The sequence below is a fragment of the Felis catus genome, chromosome A1 (assembly GCF_018350175.1).
Source record: "Felis catus isolate Fca126 chromosome A1, F.catus_Fca126_mat1.0, whole genome shotgun sequence".
Classification (NCBI taxonomy): Eukaryota; Metazoa; Chordata; class Mammalia; order Carnivora; family Felidae; genus Felis; species Felis catus.
The window spans coordinates 211,134,768-211,152,453 of NC_058368.1; the positions used below are offsets into that span (position 1 = coordinate 211,134,768).

A 17,686-nucleotide genomic window follows, 5' to 3' on the forward strand; every position below is an offset into this window, starting at 1 on the left:
TGGTTGTTATTTAGGATAAAATTCAAGGGGGACAGATCAGCTGGCTGCAGGGAAAGTTTTGTGTTTCTTGGCTTAAGCAGATCATTGGGCTAACAGGTTACCTGTAGAGAGAGTCTGCAGTTCATTGGGGACACCACTGTCAGAGCTGTGGTAAACACAGTCTAAGTGACTAATTTTTAAAAATTTTTTAAAATATTTATATTTGAGAGAGAGAGAAAACGCAGGGGAAGGAGAGAGAGAGAGGGAGACAACAGAATCCGAAGCAGGCTCCAGGCTCTGAGCTGTCAGCACAGAGACTGATGCGGAGCTCGAACTCATGAGCCATGAGATCATGACCTGAGCGGAAGTGGGATGTTTAACCGACTGTGCCACCCAGGCCCCCCCAAATGACTGATTTCATAACCTAAGCCAGGTAGGTGTTACATGCTTTTTGGTGGCAGAGAAGGAGTGAAGAAAGAACAAAGACCAAATGGTGGAATTTAGTAATTAAAAACAAAGCAGGAAACAAACCGACAAAATTTCTTTCAACAGCCAACATATTTTCCTGTTTAGGGAACTGTCGTTTCCTACTTTAACCACAAATAACAAATAATAACATAAATTAAGAATAGATGGCCAGTCTTCTCAATAGGGGCAGGGAAATTAGACCCAGGAATTCATGAGCTTGTCTTTGGGGAAAGGAGGGAGGCAAAGAGAAGATGGAAATGCCACTGTCCATTCTCTGAAATCGAGAGACTTCTGTAAGCTTCCAGCAGAAACACACCTTTTGTCTGATGCCAAGGAGACCCACAAGAGCTTACCAACTTTGCAGCTTCACTGGGGACTCCATAGAGTCAGGGCATGATATAATAGTGTTCTGTTTGTGTACTTTGACAGGTGTAAGGCAACTTTACGAAGTTCATACTCTGCTAGGGCTGGGGACCAGCACAATGTGGGCAGGAAAAGAGAATCCCTCTGCGGGACAAGGTTTTCTCAACCCTCTGGCTCTCAGAAGGGCCCTGAGATGTCTACAGTAGGCGTATCAAATCTGTCAGCACCGTTGACAAATTCCTGAAGTGCATCTGTCTGTGCTCCATCCTCGAGAGAGCCGAAGGACGTTGCAAGAGGGATTGAAGGGCTGGCTAGAGAAACAGTCCCATGTGCATCTACAGTATGACACCCAGGAATGCACCACCCATGTGAGCGCAGGTACGAGCGGCTGGTTTGCCCTCTTGCCAGAACGGGCGTTGCTCCTTTGGTTGCCCGTCCCGTCCTCATGCTGTTGTGTGCCCAGGGAGCATCCCCAGGGGCCTGTGCAGATCCAAGTTGGCAAATTCAAGTGGTAAGGAACCCCTGAACCTTGCCAAGTTAATCAAGGATGTGTGTTCAGAGCAGCACTTACTGGTGACAGAGGCTTCCTGAAAGGGGTGAGTCTCGGCCTAGCCGGAGAGTGCCGTCTCAGGTACAGTGCCAAGTTAGTGCACTGGTTTACCTCTAGTCCACACCCACATTTACTCCTTCTAGCTCCTTCTCTCCGGCCTCAAGACTGAATGTGTATGATGAGAGGATTGGCAGTCCTGGTCACAAGGGATAGACAGAAGCTGAGCTGAGGGGTGGTGGCACAGGTGCACACTCAGGAAGAGCTTAATCATTCATTCAACTGGGCTCTAACCGCGTCTTCAGTCCCAGATTTGAGCCAGGAGGGAGCCTACCCACAGCGAAGCCCAGCAGTTGGGGAAGCAACCAGAGGAAGAAGAGTTCACCTTCTGGCTGAGTAGCGTTCAAAGACAGAAAAGAAAAAAGCAAAAAATGATTATAGCTTTAAGCACTTGCACTGCACCTGTGAGTCCCTCCAAGGTCCTAGAGCAGAGCACGCAGGGAGAGCTGGCCTCTCCCTCTTCCTTTCTCGTGTGTGACTTTCTTCTTTAAATTTATTCATTTTTTTAATCTTTTTTTTAATATGAAATTTATTGCCAAATTGGTTTCCATACAACAGCCAGTGCTCATCCCAACAGGTGCCCTCCTCAATAAATGTATTCATTTTTGAGAGAGGGACAGACAGACAGAGCATGAGTGGGGGAAGGGCAGAGAGCAAAGGAGACATAGAATCCAAAGCAGGTTCCAGGCTCTGAGCTGTCAGCACAGAGCCCGACGTGGGGCTTGAATTCACAAACCATGAGATCATGACCTGAGCCAAAGTCAGACACTCAACCAACTGAGCCACCCAGGTGCCCCATGTGTGACTTTGTATTTCTCCTCATGACTGAAGTTCTTGGCAAATTGATTTACCTTGGATAAGAAAAGTTGGGGTCAGAAGAAGGTGGCTCCCAAGGACCCACACGTCCTTGCTCCTGAGACCCATTCCCGGGAGAAGTCTAGATTGGCCTCCACTTAGTCTGCTTGCAAACAACTGAAGTAAGTATCCCGCCAGTGGATTTGGGCTGCTACCCAGGCTCCCAGGCGGGAGAGGTCCATATCCCCCTCCTGTGCAGCAGTCCTCACGCAGTAGCCCCCGGGGAGTGAGGAAGTTTATTTCAACAGGAACAATTCTCTTGATGACACAAGTCCTGTGAGCTGAGGTTTGTTCTGCTTTTGCTCATTGGGGGTCCCAATTTACCCCCTGCTCTTTATCCACTTTCCTTCTAACCCCCTAGCGGATAGTATTGCCATCTCCACAGATAGTATCGCTGTCTCCACAGATAGTATGGCTCTTTCCCGTGCGAGACTCAGAATGTGATTTTGTAAGATGCTCCAACTAGGGCAGTCATTGCCAACCTCCTCAAAGGAGCAACAGGACTTCTCTTCTCCTGAGTGCCATTGCAATGGCTTCCTTTGGTGGCCAGAGCCATGGACAGTCAGAGCACATTAAGCACACAGAACACATTAATCTCTACTCTGATAAGCAAAACTTTGTTGACTTCTTTCCTGTTTTGCCCTCAAGGATGCAAGGAATTGTTAAGTGCATCCCACAACCCTGCCATGTCTCCTTCAGAAAACTTGGAGGCATCCTCCCAAAGGTGTGACAGTTTACTATGCCCAGGGTATCTTGTCATGCTAGGGTAGGAGGTAGATGAAAAGCTATGCCTTTCATATGGCCACCGTCACACCCAGCCTTCCTGGGTACCCTAATCCTTAATGCCACCAGAAGAGGGGTTAGAATGTTCCAGAAGAAAATGGTTGGCACAGTCAGCTTAAAAGAGATTATTCTGAAGCTCTGGCTCAAATTTTATACAGCCATTTATTCACCTGTGTCTACTGGGCACCTACTATGTGCTAGGGTTCTAGAGCTACAAGGTGGATGACAGATGCTACTACCACAAAGCCAGGGGAGTTGAGTCTCTGGCAGACCCTCATGGCCAGTGACGATTCTGTGATCAAGGCAGATATCCTTTGGTCCCAAGGAGGCTTTGCTGTGGGGGACTGCCCCCTTGCGCACTTCTCCTGGTGGGAAGAAGAGATAAGGTATGAGGAACAAGGGTGCAAGGAGGTGCTTCTCCTGAGGGGATTCAGGTGCTTGCGAATTCCTTCAAGAGTTTCAGTTAGCCTTAAGCAACCCAAAATGTGCTTACCTTTCTATAAGCCCCTGTTCCCTGTGTGTGTCCAGTTTCTGAGTGGGCAGACAGCATGTGAATGAGAACTTTAAGAAGGTAGGACTATTCTTTCACTCTTTTTGCCTTTCTCTATTTAATTTCCTCTCTTCACTTTCTTTCCTTTTATCCTGCCACACTCTGGTCACCTTTCAAAAAGCTTAGTGGCCCCTCCCCACCTACAGGATTGAGTTTGGACCTCTCAGCTTGCCCTTCCAGGGCATGCAGTCTCAGTATGGGACTGTTGAATATGGCATCAGACTGACCATTTTCATGGTCTTTTTCAGTATCTGTATTTCACAGGGGTTGATGGGCTGCTTCTTCCGGGAGCCTGAGGGTTAGTATTTTTCCTTGAAAATCAATTTTACTTACTGCATAGAGCCTGTTAAAGACAAAGGTCCTCTCTCCAACCCCGTACCCCCAGCCAAACCCAATAGACCTATGTGAGCAAGCCTTCCCCTGACCCCAAGCTCTGACCCTTGGAACAAGCTGAAACAAAGTGCACCCTCATGTTTTTCAGCAACAGGTTGTCTTGCCTGCCCTATCCCCATAACTGAACAGTGATTACAATCCTCTGTACTTTAGTATGTAGATAAATGATTAACAGTGGGCTGTACCTTTTCCCGAGTTGTAAAAGGATAACTGGTTAGAGTCCCAATGTTCTCCTTGTCAGCATAGGAAATGTAGGAGAAGATATCTTCCTCTAAGACTCATAGCTAACATGTGGCAGGTTCCAGCTGGGAATCTGAGTACGGTGACAGATGGCAAGAACCTCACAGGTGAGCCTTGGTGACTTTCACCTTTCTTAGTTTCGATCCTTTTCTTCCATCTTTCCCTTCTGGGATTGGGGATGGGCAGGGGACAGGGAGTATGACTAGGATATCAATGGTTGTACAAAGGTCTCTGTTTTGATAAGAAATGGACAAGGACACTGTGTGTTGACATAAAGACCAACATAAAGGCCCACTGCAGATCCCAAGTATTCCAGGGGAAAGTGTGGGTCTGGCATGGGCGCAAAGATAAAAAGGCCAGCATGATAATATACTGGCAAGATCACATGACAGACAAGTCAGTCTTAGGGGAGTGGGAAGGGGCAAACTGGTGGGGTGGGGGGGCGCAGGCGGGGTAAGGAGTAAAAGACACTGGAGTCAAGGATGCATTGTCTTGATGTGGCATTGGAAACATCTCCAAATCCAGCGGGAAGGTAGAGAGAGAGAGAGACACCAGCCAGTGAACTGTATGGAGCCGCTGGAGCCCGTCCGTGCCAGGGGCGAGTCTGGGTGGTTTGGGGCCAAGGTGGTTTGTTTGTTTGTTTGTTTGTTTGTTTGTTTAGCAGGCATCATTCTTTAGAACAGCCATTAGTTTACAGAAAAATTACAAAGAAAGTACAGACCGTTCCAGTGTCTCCCAGTCTCCCCTACATACAAATTCCTCCATCGTGAACATCTTGCATTAGTGTGGTACATTTTACAATGATGAGCCAATATGAATACATTAGTATTAACTAAAGTCTGTGGTTTACATCAAGGTTGACGCTTTGTGTTGTTACAGTCTATGTATTCCCCATTACAGGCCCGTATGGTATAGTCTCACTGCCCTAAAGGCCCATTTCCCCCAATCGTCCTTTCTCCCAAACCCTTGGCAACCCCTCATCTTTTTACTCTCTATATTTTGCCTTTTCCACAATGTGCTATAACAGGAGTCATATAGCATGTAGTCTTTTCGGATCAGCTTCTTTCACTTAGCAATAAGTATTTAAGTTGCCTCCATGTCTTTTCATGGCTTAATAGGTGATTTCTTTTTAGCACTGGGTAATATCCCATCGTATGGGTGTGCCACGGCTTGCTTATCCATTTGAGCAGACTTTTCAATGAGTTACAAGGCAGAAACAAAGGAAAGAGCAAATGAGAAAGTAGAAAGAGCCATGAGAAGCAGAAGGCCTGGGGAAATGGAATAACTTGAGTGCAGAGGCCTGAACTGGCCTAAGGCAAGGTTCTCGGGACCCGTGCTCAGTGGGAGAGGCCAGCTCCTCAATGACCCCCTTCCCTGCTCTAACAGAGGGAGACCATAAGGGCTGGAACCAGGCCAGCTTTGTTCTGAGAGCCCGACACATTGCAGGCATCCAATAAATAGTTGTTGAGCCATCTAAACTTCGAGAATCTTTTCTAAAGAGCAAGCTTGCCCGATCACCAGAAGATCTGAAGCTTCTGAAGCTGGCCAGTCATCTCAGGCGGGTCTCAGCTGCCCACTTGGCTGAGCCCCTCTTGTGCCCCAGGGTAGGGCAGAGCTTGCCTGGGTTATATGGAGCTTCCCTTACTTAATTCACCTGCTGCATCGGGAATGGATCTCTCTTGCCCCATCTTCATCTGCCTTGTGAGATGTTCTGTGGATACAGCCAGAGCCAGCTGTCGGGAGACAGGGAAACCCAAGGGAGATTTGGGCCACGCTAACATGCCAGGTCAAAAGGCATTCTCGCCACAGGATCAGAATTACATTTTTCAATCCAAACACATGGCAGAAAAATTAGCCAAAACAGCTTCTGTAGAACAAGCAGGGTGATTTGGATGCTAAGAAACAGCTTTGAGGGGAAGATGCACCATGCCTTCGGCTCAGAAAAGATGCTCACATGCAGGAGGAAAGCCATAGCATTTGCAGTCCGTAGGTGGGGGTGGTTGGAGTCCAGCCAGGGGAGTGCAGCTGGGTGCGAGGGGTATCCCTCCCAGGGATCAGGTAAAGCAGGTCAAAATTCGCAGGACAAATAGAAATCTGCCAGTTACAGATTACTACCTCAGTGGTGCTCCCTGAGCAAAAGAGCATGTAACTGAAGACCTGGTATGTTGGTGCAACATCACTGCTTAAAATCTGGTCCTGTCCTGGGGAATGATACTGGTGTTCCTTGCTACCCTCATTACTTTCCCTCAGTGTAATGAAAACGAGTCCAGAAAGACTAGGAGGGTATTTGGCTTGGGATCTGTTCCTATCCTACCCATTGTGCGTGCTCGTGTGACATATAATCAGCACGAGGATGGAGAGCTCTTGAGAATTTCTTATCTAAGAGAGAGAATGTAGCGGCTACTTGGCCCAAAGACTGTTCTGAACCATGGGGCTCATCCTGAGACACAGGATGACTTCTTGTCCCCACTGTTACATAACTAGGGGAGTCAGGGTTACTGTAGATAGTTAATTAGACAGAGGGCATAGGTGGAGTGAGGAATAGCTGCCTTCCCAGTGTGAAGCACCAAAATGACCATCCCTGAAGAAAGGGGACCTGTCCATGGGGTGGGTGGCCCAGTGTCGATTCTGTATGTTCCCAGAGGGGGCAGCAAAGTGGCCCAAACATCTCCATATAACCGGAAACACAAGCAGAGGGGAGTCAAGCTCACAGCATAGTGTCAGCTTTGGGATCAGCTGGCCTCTCCTAATGCATTCGCATGTGGCCACTTCTGCTGCACCTGGCCAGTGTCTGGGGTGTTGCTTGCACATATGGACCCCCACAAAGCCACTGCTAAGTTTTCTGTATCCAAAAATTCCTTTGAGGAAGATCATGTCTGTGCCTCACCACAATCTGTTTTCTTGGGGCAGCAGCTATTTAGGTGCTTTCCAGCACAGAATTTTCATCTTAATTTCCTGCTCATTTGCTTTTGTCTTCCTTTGGGAGGACGGCTCTTGGACATGCAGGGCAGAGTGCACCATTTGGTAATAGTGGTGAAAAGACGGTGCTAGCCTCGGTTACTCTGCCCTGGGAATATGCAGCACATTCCACACAGTCCTCCTCCTCCCGCCTCCCACTCACGCTTTTCCTCCCTCACTTTCCAGAATACTCTTTAGACTTAGCTCCTTCTATCTTGGTCTGTGTCGTTCCTTCCCAGCCATTCTGTTTGCTAGCCACAGACATTGGAACACCTTGAAAAATCCACCCGATAATGAAAGTAAAAACAGCATGGGGCCCAGAGCCCCCAGGAAATTGGGATGTGGTGGGGAGAGGAAGGCACAGAGCTGCGAATGGCATGCCAGGGCAGGTGCTGGCTCTTTCACAAGGAGCCCTGAATTTCTGGGGCCATTAAAGGACAAACATTTATGACAGAGCCCATGCCCTTACTGCTTATACACAATTATAGGTCACTCACTTACTCATGTATTCTCAGCAAATGTTGATTGAGCATCAGTTATACGACAGGGTAGGCCTTGAACACAAAGATAAATGAAATATAGCCCTTGTCCCCAAGAAGCTTGTGGGAGACACAGACACCTGGACCAACAATGATGATAACAAGTGTGAGGAAGTCTGTGGTCCTAAAAGACACCCAGGCAGCGGGTCTGCATGAGGAAGCCGGGAGCCCATCTGGGCCGATCTGGGAAGAAGTCATAAGGACTGGACATCTGAACTGAGTCTTGAAGGTAAGGTTGAGAGGAGGAGGGCACTAGATAGCATGTTCCTGGAGGTGCCAGTGCAAGGGCAAAGGCACCGAGAAAACAGGAGGTAGTTGGGTGTAAAGTGGCTGGAGCGGCCCGAGTACACAGCCTGGGGAGAGTGAAACCGGAGAAGGCGGAGCCGGCCCAGGATGGAGAACTGTGGACCAGAGAGGTGTACAATCAGATTTACACTTACAGAAGGAAACCCTGGCAAAACAATGCGGAGGATAGGTTAGAGGGAGCAAGACAGGAAACACAGAGAACACACTGGAGGCCAATACGACAAAATCGGCTGGAAATCATATCCTCGGAAGCCTTTCTCCACACCTGCCCACCTCAGGTTTCGGGGGGGGGGGGGGGGGGGGGGGGGGGGGGGGGGGAAAGGCAAGCGGGAGAAAAAGGCCTTGCAGGAAATTCATTCGTTCATCCTGTTGTTTCTGTGCTGCCGGTGATTATAATGGCTGTGTTCTACAGTCACCATTGTGGAAGATCACCATCACATAAACATTTCCTTCTAGCCTCCAGAACTGTGAGATAATATGGCCTGTCGTTCAAGGCGTTCGGCTCTTGGTACTTTGTTACGGCAGCCCCAGCACACCGAGACATGCGGGAAGTCCAATGCTCCTATATTACCCGTGGAGACGGAGGCACAGAGAGAGCCCTGCCTCCTTTGAGTGAGGAAGAGACACACCCTTGAAATCTGCAAGATCTCTCCGGGGCAAGTCCGGGTTACGTTCTAGTCTGAATGTTGGGCAGCCCAGCCAGCATTACAGTGTCACATTACAGGAGAGCCACGAAGCAAATGTACTCATTACGCCAGCACCGCCAGGTAGAAATATGAGGCACTCGTGTGCTGGGGAGAATGTTCTCCTGCTCCCAGTATTCTTTTTTTGTTTGTTTAAATAATTTATTGTCAAGCTGGCTAACATACAATGTATACAGTGTAGTCTTGGCTTCAGGGGTAGATTCCCATGATTTATCACTTACTTTCTATACCCAGCGCTCATCCCAACAAGTGCCTTCCTCAGTGCCCATCTCCCATTTTCCCTGCCTTGCCACACCCCCACCTCCATAAACCTTCAGTTTGTTTTCTGTATTTAACAGTCTCTTACAGTTTGTCTCCCTCTCTGTTTGTAACTTATTTTTCATTCCTTTCCCCCATGATCTTCCATTAAGTGTCTCAAATTCCACATTTGAGTGAAAATTATGATATCTGTCTTTTTCTGACTGACTTATTTCACTTAACATAGTACCCTCCAGTTGTCTGGTTTGGGAAGCAAGGTAATGCTGGCTTCATAGAATGAGTCTGGAAGCTTTTCTTCTGCTTCTATTTTTTGGAACAGCTTGAGAAGCATAGGCATTAACTCTGCTTTAAATGTCTGGTAGAATTCCTCTGGGAAGCCATCTGGCCTAGGACTCTTATTTGTTGGGAGATTTTTGATAACCAATTCAATTTCTTCACTGGTTATGGGTCAGTCTAAATTTTCTATTTCTTCCCAATTGAGTTTTGGTAGCGTGTGGGTGTCTAGGAATTTGTCCATTTCTTCCAGATTATCCAGTTTTGTGGCACATAAGTTTTCATAGTATTCTTTAATAATTATTTATATTTCTGTGGTGTTGGTTGTGATCTGTCCTCTTTCATTCATGATTTTATTTATTTGAGTCCTCTCTCTTCTTTTTGAGAAGTTTGGCTAGGTGTTTCTCAATTTTTATTTTTTCAAAAAACAAGCTCTTAGATTCATTGATATGTTCTATTGTTTGTTTTGTTTTTTTGGATTCTTTATGGTTTATTTCTGCTTTAATCTTTATTATTCCTCTTCTTCTGCTGGCTTTGGGCTTTCTGTGCTGTTCTGCCTCTAGTTCCTTTAGGTGTGCTGTTAGATTTGGTATTTGGGATTTTTCTTGTTTCTTCAGATAGCCCTAGATTGCAATGTATTTTCCTCTTAGGACTGCCCTTGCAGCATCCCAAAGGGTTTGGGCTGTCATGTTTTCATTTTCATTTGCTTCCTTATGTTTTTTAAATTCTTCTTTAAAATTTTTTTTTCAACATTTATTTTTTTGGGGGACAGAGAGAGACAGAGCATGAACGGGGGAGGAGCAGAGAGAGAGGGAGACACAGAATCGGAAACAGGCTCCAGGCTCCGAGCCATCAGCCCAGAGCCTGACGCGGGGCTCGAACTCACGGACCGCGAGATCGTGACCTGGCTGAAGTCGGACACTTAACCGACTGCGCCACCCAGACGCCCCAAATTCTTCTTTAATTGCCTGGTTGACCCATTCATTCTTTAGTAGGAGGCTGTTTAACCTCCATGCATTTGGAGGCTTTGCAAACTTTTTCTTGCGGTTGATCTCAAGTTTCATAGCATTGTGATCTGAAAATATGCATAGCGTAATCTCAATTCTTGTATATTTATTGAGCACTATTTTGTGACCCAGTATGTGATCTATCTTGGAGAATGTTCCATGTGCACTCGAGAAGAATGTGTATTTGGTTGCTTTTGGATGAAAAGTTCTGAATATATCTGTCAAGTCTATCTGGTCCAGTGTATCATTCAAGGCCATTGTTTCTTTATTCATTTCTGCTGAGATGATCTGTCCATTGCTATAAGTGGAGTATTAAAGTCCCCTGCAATTACTGTACTCTTATCAATAAGATTGCTTATGTTTGTGATTAATTAGTTTATATATTTGGGTGTTATCAAGTTGGGGGCATAAACATTTACAATTGTTAGCTCATCTTGATGGATAGATATATTATATCTATAATGCCCTTCTTCATCTCTTGTTACAACCTTTAGCTTAAAATGTAGTTTGTCTGATATCAGTATGGCTACTCTGGCTTTCTTTTGACTTCCAGTAACATGATACATTATTCTCCATCCCCTCACTTTCAATCTGAAGGTGTCCTCAGGTCTAAAATGGGTCTCTTGTAAGGCAGCATATAGATGTATCTTGTTTTGTTTTTTTTTTTTTTATCCATTCTGATACCCTATGTCTTTTGATTGGAGCATTTAGTCCATTTACATTCAGAGTTATTATTGAAAGATATGGATTTAGTGTCATTGTGTTATCTGTAGGTTACATGCTTGTGGTGATGTCTCTGGTATTTTGCAGTCTTTGCTGCTTTCCACTCACAGAATCTCCCCTTAGGATCAACTGCAGGCCTAGTTTAGTGGTCATGAACTCCTTCAGTTTTTGTTTGTCTGGGAAAGCCTTTATCTCTCCTATTCTGAATGCCAGCCTTGCTGGATAAAGGATTCTTGACTGCCTATGTTTCCTATTCAGCACGTTGAATATTTCCTACCATTCCCTTCTGACGTGCTAAGTTTCAGTGGACAGGTCTGGTACTACCCTTATGTGTCTACCCTTGTAAGTTAAGGCCCGTTTGTCCCTAGCTCTTTTCAGAATTATCTCTTTATCTTTGTTTTTGCCAGTTTCACTATGATATGTCGTGATGTTGACCTGTTTGGTTGATTATGAAGGGAGTTCTCTCTGCCTCTTGGACTTGGATGTCTGCTTCCTTCCCCAGTTTAGGGAAATTCTCAGCTATAATTTGTTCGAATAAACCTTCTGCCCCTTTCTTTCTCACTTCTTCTTCTGGAACTCCTATGATACGGATATTATTTCATTTCATTGAATCACGTAGGTCTCTAATTCTCCCCTCTTTCCTAGCCCTCTTTTTGTCAGCTTCCTCATTTTCCATAATTTTATCTTCTATTTCACACATTCTCCCCTCTGCTTCTTCCATTCTTGTTGTCACTGCATCTAGTTTATTTTGCATCTCATTTACGCATTTCTTAATTCATTGTGACTATTTCTTAGATCCTTGGTTTCTGCAGCAATAGATTCTCTGCGGTCTTCTATGCTTTTTTCAAGTCTAGCTATCAGTCTTATGACTATTATTCTAAATTCATGTTCAGATATGTTGTTTATATCTGTTTTGAGCAATTCTCTGGCTGTCATTTCTTCCTGAAATTTCTCTTGAGAATTCTTCTGTTTCATCATTTTGGCTAGTTTTCTGTCTTTTACATGTCTTAATATCTTATTATGTGTCCTGCATCTGCAAGTACTACTATATTAAAAAAGGGGTCATACCCTGTCCAGGGCCTGGCTCTTCAGGAGGCCTTTTTGGAGTGTGTTGTGTGCTCTCTGTTGTTGTGTCTCTGGTTGTTTTATCTCCCTCCTCGTAGTGGTGGTTTGGGCCTTCCACCAGGTGTGCTTTGATTTGTTCATTGAGGTAAATGGGAAAAATGAAAAGGTGGGAGGTGGAAGAAGCCTTATCCCATACAAAGAAAGAAATGACAGGAGAGGGGAAAAAGGACCAGGCAGAGTATCAAAGAAACTATAAGGCATAATCCAGAGAGAGAGAGAGGAAAATAAAGAAGAAGGAGATAACAGAAGAGGTGTGAAAAGAATAGAGCAAAAATGCCTGACTAAACAAACAACCAGAACAGAGAAATAAAGAAAGAAGATATATATATTATATATTACAGATATAATCTATATGATATAATATATATAATGTATATATATAATAAGAATTGACCAAAAATCAGATGAGAAAATGCAAAACGGCAGTACAGGACAGTTGTGTGTTGGTGCCTGGACCTGGTGGCTGTCCTGGTCTGGAGGAGAGGCCATCTGGTTCGGTCAGTGTCAGTCCTGCTCTAGTAGACAAACGGTTACCAGGCACGGGAGGGATGGGGTTTGGTGTAAGCGAGTCCCACCTCCACTGGGGGGCCACTTTCCTGTTCCCTGAAACCCTACCGTATTGGTGATGGGGAGAAAAGGGCGACACCCCAATCTCTCCTCCCCTGACCAGGTGTCTCAAACCATGCTGTTCAGGCAGCCCTCACAGAGCAGCAGGGTTGGCAGGCCCGTCCTGCTCCATGGTCTCCCGCACCTCCTAGGTGCTCGACTGGGATTCAAAACCTGATGTCTTAAAGGATCCCACTGCCTGGGGACTGGTTCTGGGGCAGCACCACTCCACCCAACTGACAAATCCCCTCTGGCTGGTGCTTGCAGGGTCTTTTGTCCTTGGAGGGGTAATAAACCCTCTTCCCACAGTACTTGAGGGAGGGGACTGCTCTTTCCCCATGCGCCCTGAGGTTGCTACGGAGCCTGGGGCTGACTGCCCTTCCCTCAGGTGCACACACACCATGGTGGCTCCAGTCCAGAGAAAGTCGCCCACCCCTGAATACTCTGATATTCATTCCTAAGGCTATTTGCAAAGTACAAACTGGCTCTCCCCATTTTTCTTGTTCCCCAGCCCATGCTCCAGAGAGGTTTTTCTCTTGTGCAAATACAATCCCACACTTCTACAGCCTCTCCCTCTCTTCCTTTTGTCTCCCCACCTAAGGGGTTCCCACCCACCTCTGAGCCTATGCCACTTGTTTTATTTCTCCTGGTTTGCAAACACGTACCTCTTCCTGCCAAGCTGTCTCCATATACCTGTAGAGATGTTTCTATCACTCTGTAGCCTGGATTCCTGGAATTCCAAGTGTTCTGACCTCAATACTGCTGTGTCTGAGGGATGAGGGAAATTTTGGTTCCCCTACTTCTCTGCCATCTTAACTCCTCCCTCTCTGCTCCCAGTATTCTGAACAGAAACAGATGCAGCCAAATGTAATCCCGACTTTCCTCCTCCCCATATCCCTCCAGCCTTCACCACAAGGAATCAATAAGCTACTCTTTTTTTTTTTAACGTTTATTTATTTTTGAGAGAGAGAGAGAGAGAGAGAGAGCATGACCAGGGGAGGGGTAGAGAGAGAGGAAGACACAGAATCTGAAGCAGGCTCTGACTCTGAGCTGTCAGCAGAGAGCCTGATATGAGGATCCAACCTACCAATGGTGAGTTCATGACCTGAGCCGAAGTCAGAAGTTCAACCAACTGAGCCACCTAGGTGCCCCACAACAGGCTACTCTTAGAATGACAAACACCTGGTCAGAGTGGAGACAACCACTCTGGTTCCTTGATAAACCTCTACCTCTCATTCCCAGCAGTGTGTACATATAAATTACACCAGTGTCACTGCTCCGGCCAGGAGTCCCGGAATTAATCAATAACAACCAAATTCATAGTGATCCGGAGCTAGGTCTTGTTGCAAGGCTTGTACGTTTTCTAGGAGCACGTTTCCATGAGGACTTTGCCCCCATTGGATTCATCATCAGGGCACAGGACAGAGAGACAGACAAATATCAGGCCTGTAGTTTCAGCTAGAAAAGACCCAAGCCTGAAACCTCAGGGAAGTCACTTGGAAGATTTTCCTAGGAAAGTGGACTTCCCTATTCGACATCTCAACCAAACGGGTGTTTAGAGAGAATAAAAGTCACATTATCTTAGAAGGAACTGGGGTAGTCTGGCCTGACTTGGGGATTATTTAGAAAGAACATCATTCCTTGTACAAAATATCTCTAAATGATGGTAAACTGTCAAGAAAATTTAATTTATTGCCTACATACATCCACCATGAAATTAACACATTTTGGAAGTTAGGTTGGAAGAGAGATGGGAATTCATTTTGTCCCTTCTCAGTGTATGAATCAGGCTTCTGAAATTACAGGACAGTCCATGTCTAGAGAGCAAGACTAATACCTCCTAGGTCAGTTTGCTTCCTGCCCAAGGAAATCTGAAAGCCTAGGATGCTTCAGAATGCCCTAGAATAGATGTTTCTCTAATGTCCTTCAGTTACCTAATTTTTCTTATGCAAAACAAAGCTTTCCTTTATTGCTGTAATACAGAGGTGGACCTAAGTCTAAATCATGCCAAAATACCATCCTTCTAAACTAATAGTGACCTCACAGTTGCTGAGCATTTATGATAGGTGTGGCACTAAGGTAAACTGAAGAGTAAGTCAGATGACTTACCTCATAGGTGCCTCCTGGATACTTGTGTTATTTGGAAGAGGGAATAAATACAGAGTGCTTAGAACTCCACTACTCCATTCTCCTCTGCACCCTCAGTGTGTCCCTGGTTTGGCCAAGTGAGGAAGGGAAGGAGGCAAGGTGCAGGCAGGGTTGATGTTATAGACACAATAGATGGCCACATGTGGTGCAGTGGTCCCCATGCCCACGTCTGATTCATTCTAGTCCACCAGATTCTCATTTTCTTTCATCTTTAAAGTTTAAGGATGCCTCAGTTAAAGACAAATACTCTTCTGAGGCATACCATTTTTGTCAGCCAGCCATTATCAGGAATTCTTTTACATCTTCCTGGGAACCTAAAAGAGCAAGGTCTTCCAGGTAAAGGCACAAGAAAAAGGCCAATCTTCTGGTGAGAGAGAATTTGGACCATAAGTAGGGGTGGTCATTCGACATCTTGTCTAATCCACTCCAACGTGACTTTTCCTGTAAGAATAAATTCAGGTCTTTTTGGAGTGCCTTCTTGCAGGTAGAAAAAATATTTGGAAAACTCTTATGCTCTGAATGAGTGAGTTGGCAAAAGAAGATGGTGGAGTGCTTCAAATACCATGCCTATTTTGTTTTTCCCAGAAACGTATCCATCTATATTCCTAAGGTTTTGACATTCCACTCAGTTCTGGGTTCTTTGTCTAAAAGGAAATGATCACATGACCACATGTGTGTCTATAGCTGACCACAGGTGAACCAATGCAGGACAAGGATTTCATTTAAACTCTGTGGACTCTCTTCATGTGTGAAGCAAAGGGAAAAACACACGGACCCCAAGGGACCCCATTTTCTGGGTCTTAGAGACCTTTGGCGTTGATTAAATTAAATGAATCAAATGTAATGGGATCCTTGGGAAAGAGTCAGGACCTGGGGTTAGTCCACATTTTCTGTCTGTGGAAGGCATGCCATGGGCCTGCCAGCTTTATTGGAAAACCCAAGGATTAAAGCCAGGATGCATCAGGAATCCTGTATTCAGTTCTGTGATGTACCTTTGACAAAGGGCATTGGCACCTTACAATGTGTCCAGTGGATGGCGATAAGGAAACAGATTGATGAGAACAGAGAAATGTGAGAGTTGGGATGTTGTTTCCCAGAGGAATATGGTGACTGTCTACTCTTTCAAGGACTGTCATATAGAAGAGGGAGGAGTATTCTTCTTCACTCCAAATAATAAAAGTGGGACCAGGGGAAGGCGAATTTATTCAATGGCTGGTTTCTCTGGCAATTAGAGTTTTCTAGAGTGAAGAAGCATTGTGTGGGTTGATGCTCTGCGTGGCATTTGATGTGTTCGTTCAGTGGCGGGGAGGAGTAGGGAGAGGAGGCAGGGAGGGGACACCAGTCAGGGAGGTTGAAGAGGGAATGCCTTCCCTTGGGTGGGACATTGGACTAGTTGTTGCTAACTGTAAAAATGATTTTTATAAGCGGGTCAACAATAAAGGTGAGTTTATGGTCTCTGTGTTCTACAAATTTAATTTCCCACAATAGCTATTTCATGCACAGAAAATCTGAGAAATATGGAAGCTAAGAAGGTTGCCAGGTATTTTTAAAATGCTTTCTGAGAGGCCACTGAGCCGCAAAAGGCAGTGCACAGTGTGGGTAAGAGCATGTGCTATGAAGGCCAAGCCCACAGAGATTCAGATCCTGCCTCTGCCTTCATTAAGCTCCATGATCTTGACTGGGTTACCAAACTTATTTATGCCTTCACTTTTGTGGCCATGAGGTGGAAATAACACCTGACTCCTACTGTTGATATGAGTCAGTTACTGCACCTAAAACTTTAGAGCTCTACTTGGCACATAGTAAACGGTCAGTAAATGTTAATGATGATAATTACAGAAAGAGAAATCATCATTATTTCTTAAGTCCATAAGGGAATTTAAACAGTGTAGCATTGCTTGCAACAAAAAGCATACATGTTCATGAGTGATTAATTCTGTGAGTGGAGTGAATGACAGCTAGTCCCATGAAGCAATGGAAAAATAGAACCTAGTGATTTTTGGGTAGTGAAGCCCAAAGAGAATGGAAGTGTAGCCGAGTCCCTGGAATTTCCCTGACTGTTTCATAAGACTGTGTTCTGGCTTCTTGGTTTCCCAAGAGAAATAAATCAAAGCTTCATCCAGATTACACTTCTGCCCCAGTGTTGACAATGCGGTAACATCTGGTTGCCAACTTAATTATCTCTCCCCTAAATATTTTTCTTATCACAAAAGCACCTGTAGGACCAGGGGAAAGAGGAGAAAAAGACACAAGAAGGCTTAGTTTCTCATCTTGATAATTGCCTGAGAGGGCTTACTAATTTGCACTGAGAGGGCTTTTGGGGGGTCTGGGAACCATTCATTCCAGTTTTGGTCCTTTGAATTTCCCAGGCTCTAATCACTTTACTAAGCTGGCAACTAAAGAAAAGAAGAGAGAAAGATCTTTGAATGTTCCTCTCAGGACATATTATGCAGCTCTTGAGATTCTGCTTTCTTATTTGTCCAAATGAAATAGATCACTGGGAAAACGGCAAGTCTCTTGCTGTTGAGAAAAATGTTTTCCGGTCCCGGGAGTTACACTACTTTGGTCCTATGTGAAATAAGGCAGTTGTGTCCTAACACTAAATGATCAATTGCATGTGATGGATTGAGCTTATTTTTCATGCTCCCAATAAATACAGCGAAACCACAGACAACTCTGGGTGGTCTCTCCGGAAACTGTATGGTGCTAAGAACAGGAATTTAAATTGGTTCTGTTCTCCTTGGGATGTTTATAAAGCCAGCGTTATTAAAAAAGAAATACTAAGAACTATTCTGCTTCAT

At 45.3% G+C, this 17,686-nt stretch overlaps 1 protein-coding gene across 5 annotated transcripts in view; it reads left to right on the forward strand.

The window, feature by feature from the left end:
- PRLR (prolactin receptor) overlaps window positions 1-17,686 on the forward strand; it is a 160,726-nt gene that overhangs the window by 34,671 nt on the left and 108,369 nt on the right. Inside the window, exon 1 of one of the 5 annotated variants that reach the window (XM_045038163.1) lies at window positions 2,154-4,345. The exons of the other annotated variants lie outside the window; for them this stretch is intronic. The gene's annotated coding sequence lies outside the window, so the exon portion shown is untranslated. Of the gene's footprint in view, window positions 1-2,153; window positions 4,346-17,686 lie in introns of those variants that run through there. 5 annotated transcript variants of the gene reach the window in all.